Below are 6,918 nucleotides of genomic sequence, written 5' to 3' on the forward strand. Positions count from 1 at the left end.
AAATCTCCAAAAATTTCTACTGTACAAGTCAAAAACATATTTTTCCTAAATACTACACTTCCTAAGGAACACTCACAAATTTATTTCACAATTTTAGGAGCTATCAAACTGAAGATACAAAAATAACAAAACACACTTGAATCTAGAATTTTTGAACTATCCCTAAAACCTAGAGTCGCTGACAGCAGGGACCCACGCGTCAGTTGGGCCCACCGGTCAGCGAGACCAAAATAGAGCCGGCGGCGCAGAGCAAGCTCGTGCGGCCACAGCTCATCGACGGCGAATCCGCCGGCTGGTGACGTCATCATGGCATGACCTACGTGACCTGGCGAAGCTATTGAGCCACTTGGCCGGCCTTATCGTCGACTCTAGAGCTAACGGCGGCGGCCATGGCGGAACGGCGAGGCTGGACCATGGCGGTACGCCGGTGTGGGCTACGGTGGCTCGAATGAACGCTGCGCCGAGCATCACCGAGCTGCGGCGGAGCTATCTAGTGACCTAACGCGGCCTAGGATGGACGGTGGCGACGTGGCCACGGAGACGGGGCTCACGATGGAACTCCGGCGAGCTTGCATGCGTTGCGGTGGCTTACCAAGCGCTATCAGTGGGCACGGGAGGAGGCAGTGCGCTGCTGGGGTGGTGGTGGAGCTATGGCAGTGGTGCTGGAGTGGCTAGGCGCGAGCTGTGCGCGGCTATGGCGACGGCGGAGTTGCGAGAGCTCGGCGGCTGCTGCTGCGAGGAAGAAAGGCCGAGGCGAAGCAAATGGGGGCGCGGGATGGCTCGGGCAGACGCTGGCGGGGTTAAGGCCGCGCCCAGGCATGTCGTGGCCTGCGCGAACAGACCGGCTGGCGACGTGCGGCCGTTGCTGGCCACCACGCGGCGCACAGGCTCTGAGCTGATCGGCCACCGAGCTGGCCGATTCAGTTCGTCAGTCGCGCGCGTATTAGCCTGACAGCGAGTTTACACGGCGAATTATCTGCTAAACCAAAGCTCCAACGTGCAAACGATCTACACGACTTGTGTAGTCCTATGTACCAGCTACAACTTTGGTTCAAGTACCTCATTCTAATTCGCAACAGAAATGGAGTAATATCGTGCTCAACATCGACTGTCAGTCGGTCAGTCAATCAACCACTTAGAAATTTTTGTTAAGTCATGAAATGCTGATTTTCTTGATTTTTGTGGGACCTATTCAAGCATGTTAGAAGCTAAATCAGTCAATGACCCAAAAATAAAAGTTGTTCCTTATACCAAATACTACAACATTGCTTTAGTGAACTCCTCCATGCAAGGTCTCTAACACCTAGTTCCAAATTGGTCAAACATGTCACATTTAAAAGAGGAAACACATCAAGGCATGGCTTAATGACCAAACTAGCCCTAGCACTAAATACCAAAGTTGTTCATAATGATATCCTAAGCATGTTCAAACAATTTGCAAGGTCATTCAATCACTTTATGTAGTAGTCACTCATAGAGCTATTTAAAGTAATCACATGAAATATACCTTAAAGACTTGACTATGAAAAATGACATTTATGATCCATGTTCCATTTGTGAACCTAAGCATTGCCAAAATATTTTGGTGACTCAAATCTACCAAGTACATGTTTACATTCATGATCATTTGCATATGTACAAAGAAACATGCAATAACAAGCAACGTTGCATATGTTTCAATTCAATGTTCCAATTGTAAATGCTTGTTTATGAATGCGTGATGATCATGCTCATGTTATGCAAGTCAAGTTATGCAAGGCTAACACCCGAGGTGTTACAGCCCCTCCCCCTTATAAAAATCTCGTTCCGAGATTTGCAAGACCTACCATTCTTGGAAAAAGGCGGGATAAACTTCTCGCAGATAATCTTCTCTTTCCCACGTAGCATCTTGTTCACTATGATTGTTCCACACCACCTTATAGAACTTAATAATCTTACTCCTTGTCACTCTCTCCATCTCTTCTAATACTCTAATTGGCTTTTCTTCATAGGTCAAATCCGATTGAAGCTGCACGTTGGTGGGTGCAATAGCTTCTTCCGGTACTCGAAGACATTTCTTTAGCTGAGAAACATGGAACACATCAAAGATTGCACTCATCTCTGGTGGAAGTTGTAACTTATACACAACATTTCCTTTTCATTCCAAAATTTTGTATGGCCCTACATATCTTGGTGAAAGCTTCTTTTTCATCCCAAATCTTTTCACACCTTTCATGGGTGATACTCTCAAGTATACATAGTCACCCACTTCAAAAGTCAGTGGTCTTCTTCTTCTGTCGGCATAACTCTTCTGTCTTGATTGAGCTGCCTTCATATGTTGTTGGATGATACGTACTTGCTCTTCGGCTTCATTGACAAAATCAATACCAAAGTATCTCCTTTCACCGGGCTCAATCCAATTCAATGGAGTTCTGCACTTTCTGCCATACAAGGCTTCAAATGGAGCCATTTTGATACTCGCTTGATAACTGTTGTTATAGGAGAATTCAGCTAAAGGTAACCATTTCTCCCATGAACCTTTTGAAGATATAACACAAGCTCTAAGTAAATCTTCTAGGATTTGGTTCACTCGCTCTGTCTGTCCTGAAGTTTGCGGATGATAAGCTGAACTTCTGATTAGCTTGGTTCCCAAAGCCTGGTGTAAGTGCTCCCAGAAACGAGCTATGAACTATGGTCCTCTATCTGAGATTATAGTCCTGGGTACTCCATGCAATCTCATGATCTGGGAAACATATATCTCAGCGTATTTCCCAACTATATACCGCGTGTTCACGGGTATAAAGTGTGCTGACTTGGTGAGGTGATCTACAATGACCCAGATTGAATCATGACCTTGTGGCGTTGTTGGAAGGCCTGTGATAAAGTCCATGCTGATTTCCTCCCATTTCCATCCTGGAATAGGCAATGGCTGAAGTAATCCAGCGGTTTTCATATGGACGGCTTTCACTCTACTGCAGTTATCACACCTAGCAACATAGGCTGCGATCTCTTTCTTCATCTTAGTCCACCAAAAATGGGTTCTTAAATCTTGATACATTTTACTACTACCCGGATGGATAGACAATTTGGACGAGTGAGCTTCCTCTAAGATTTGATTCCTTAGCTCACGGTCTTTTGGTACCACTAGTCGGTCCTCAAACCATAATACACCTCTTTCGTCCAATCTAAAATGTTTGGTTTCCTGCTCTTGCATTTTTCTCTTGATGTGACTTATTCCTACATCTGTCTGCTGTAGCTCTATGATTTTGCTCTCAAGTGAACAACTGATTGTGATATTGTGTAGTACAGCAGGATGTAACAAGTTGAATCCATCTTCCAACAATGCTTCCATAGTGTTGCAATGGGACTTCCGACTAAGTGCATCGGCTACTACATTTGCTTTACCCAGATGGTAATGCACTTCCAAATTGTAATCCTTAATCAATTCCAACCATCTATGTTGTCTCATGTTCAGTTCTGGCTGGGTAAAGATATACTTGAGGCTTTTGTGGTCAGTATAGATATGACATACATTGCCCAACAAGTAATGTCTCCATATCTTTAATGCATGAACAACGGCTGCAAGTTCCAAATCATGTGTAGGGTAGTTGACTTCATGTTTTCTCAATTGTCGAGAGGCATATGCAATTACTCTCCCTTCTTGCATAAGTACACATCCCAAACCTATTCCTGATGCATCACAAAATACGTCAAACGGCTTTTCAATGTCTGGTTGTGCTAACACAGGTGCTGTAGTCAACAAAGTTCTGAGGGTGTGAAAAGCTGTTTCACATTCTGGTGTCCATTTGTACTTCTCATCTTTCTAAAGTAGTCTGGTCATAGGCTTAGCTATCTTTGAGAAATCTGGAATAAACCGACGATAGTACCCTGCTAATCCTAGAAAACTCCGAACTTCATGAACCGAAGTTGGGGCTTTCCAATCCATGACCTCTTATACTTTTGATGGGTCTACTGAGATTCCATCTCTTGATAAAATGTGACCTAAGAAAGGTACTTTGCTCATCCAAAATTCACATTTGCTAAACTTGGCATATAGCTTATGCTCCCTCAGTCTGGATAGGACAATCCTTAGATGCTCTTCATGATCTGACTCATTTTCTGAATAAATCAATATGTCATCGATAAACATGACCACGAACTTATCAAGTTCGGGCATGAATACCGAGTTCATCAGGTACATGAAATAGGCTGGAGCATTTGTTAGTCCAAAAGACATAACCAAATACTCGTATAAGCCGTACCTAGTAGAGAAAGCAGTTTTAGGTATATCCTCCGGTCTGATCTTTATCTGATGGTAACCTGATCTTAAGTCAATTTTGGAGAATACCTTTGCCTTCGCTAGCTGATCAAACAAGATGTCGATGCGGGGCAATGGATACTTGTTCTTGATGGTCACAGAATTGAGTGGTCTGTAATCTACACACATTCTCAGTGACTTATCCTTCTTTTTCACAAACAATGCTGGACATCCCCATGGAGATGAGCTAGGTTGGATAAGACCTTTGTCCAATAGATCTTGCAATTGAACCTTAAGTTCTGCTAACTCATTGGGTGGCATTCTATAGGGCCTTCTGGATAGGGGTGCGGTACCTGGCACTAATTCAATCTTAAATTCCATGTCCCTATCTGGGGGTAGACCTAGTAATTCTTCTGGAAATACATCTGGAAACTCACAAACCACTGGGATATCACATATTGTGCTGGTTTGGATAGCACAGGCTAAATGTTGGGGTTTGAAATCGCAGGAGAGTGGAACTAGAAAAGCATTCCCTCCCATGGGTTCTCTCAGCATAATAGTGCGTGTACTAGTGTCAATAAGAACACCATGATCCTTCATCCAATTCATGCCTAAGATTACACTTATCGACAACCCTGGCAATATTACCAAATCTGTTGTATACTCCCTCCCTTGTATCAAGATGAGTACATTTTTGACTATCTTTTTGGTAGTAACAGTACCCCCTGCTGAACTTATGTTAAAACCCCCTTTACTTACTTCAATTATTTCTTGATCATGTCTAGATGCAAATGCTTGACTCATAAATGAATGAGAAGCTCCCGAATCAAATAAAACAACAGCGGGATGCTTGTTGACGAGAAACATACCAGCCGTGACAACTTCTCCAATGGGCACTTCCTCCACAGCGATATAATGCACTTGTCCCTGACGTGCCCTGGCATTCACCTGCCTCTGATTATTCTGATTTGGGTTGCCATTCCTCTTGGGGTGGGGGCACTCCTTGGACCAATGACCCAGTTGGTTGTAGTTGAAACAAGGTTGATTACTTCTGAATCCGGTGGAGCTGTCCTGATTGCCATTTCCTTTTGGTAAGGCAATAGTGAACGCCTTACGGAATGGTTTCTGTGGCCTATTATTCTGAGCTTTCGGTGGTAGAGGCCTAAACTTGGGTGCAGGTGGACGGAATTATGGCCTAGCTATGATAGGTGCTTTTGACTGGAAAGATCCGGATGCACCGGCCTCATATGTTCTTTTTGCGACCCTTAGCAACTGCATGCATGTTGTTGTGGTTTTCTTGGGTCAAGGCATCACTAATAAACTCATTGTACGTGGCACATCTAGAATTTGCCATAGTCTTCATCAGTTTGGTACCCAAACCTCGCTTGAAACTCTCAATCTTTTTCTCTTCAGTATCCATGAAACTTGGAGCATATCTTGACAAGTTGTTGAATGCATGCATATATTCTGTGAGTGACTTTGTTCCCTGAGTGAGCCTCATAAATTCAGCTGCTTTCATGCGCATCAGGCCCGGGGGAATATGGTGTCCCCTAAAAGCCATCTTGAATTGTTCCCAGGTCACTCTCGCATTAGCAGGCAAGGATGATAGGAAATGTGTCCACCAGATCCCTGCTGGTCCTTGCAATTGATGAGAAGCATACTCTGCTTTCAGATGTTCTGTGACCCTTAGCAGACAGAATTTTTGCTCAATGGTATTCAACCACTCATCGGCCTGCAGTGGTTCCTCAGCCACCTTGAAGATCAGAGGCTTCGTGTCTAGAAACTCCTTGAATGAACTGTGCTGATTTGGCTCGGCCCCTGGTTGATGTGGGTGGCCATGAGCAGTGTTTTGCGCGATGAGGCGCAAAGCTTCCTCCATTGTCCTTTGGCTCCCCAGGAACTGGGTAAAGAATTCCTGAGCAGACGGTGGTGGTGGGGGTGGCAAGTCATCCTGGTTGCCATCCTGGCTGTCACCAGCTCCAGCACGGGTGCGCGTCATCTGCGAAGTTGCAACAATAAGTGATTATTGGTTGATGCCAAGAGATTGCAGATGAATTAGGTACTCATGCCAAACTGAAATTACTGGAGAAAATTCTCAAAAGCATAATAAAAACAGAGGCATAATAATTCATTCTCGCAACATGACATCACCAATTTGACCACTTATCGTGCTCATAACGCATGCAAATTTAAAGCGTGATTACCGACAAAGAACTAGAATTGCATTGACGTTCATCAAAACATGCGATTAACATTACATGATAGTCTGGTTACTAATGCCAACTTCGAACTACAGGTCCATTACATGAATAAAGGTGATACATTAGTCTTCCCACTAAGTGCTAAGCGATCTAATCCTCATCATGATCACTATCGAGGTCAGACGCAGAATCATCTCCTTCCTCAGGTTCTACTTCTTCTTCAGGCTCCACTTCTTCTTCTTCCTCGTACCCTTCTAGATCCATTTCTGCGGCTCCAGGTGGGACATAAGGGTGGAGCCGATTGTTTAGTAGATGAACCTCTTCACGCAGATTATCATTGTATTCTTCCGCATTGGCTAGCTACTGTCCTAGCTCAAACTGTCGAGCCCTCAGGACATCTTCCCTGGACCAAGCTGCATTTTGCTGGTGAGTTAACCGAGTCATCTCTTCAGTGAGCCTTTCAATCTTAGCATTATGCTC

The sequence above is a fragment of the Miscanthus floridulus genome, chromosome 13 (assembly GCF_019320115.1).
Source record: "Miscanthus floridulus cultivar M001 chromosome 13, ASM1932011v1, whole genome shotgun sequence".
NCBI classification, from domain to species: Eukaryota; Viridiplantae; Streptophyta; class Magnoliopsida; order Poales; family Poaceae; genus Miscanthus; species Miscanthus floridulus.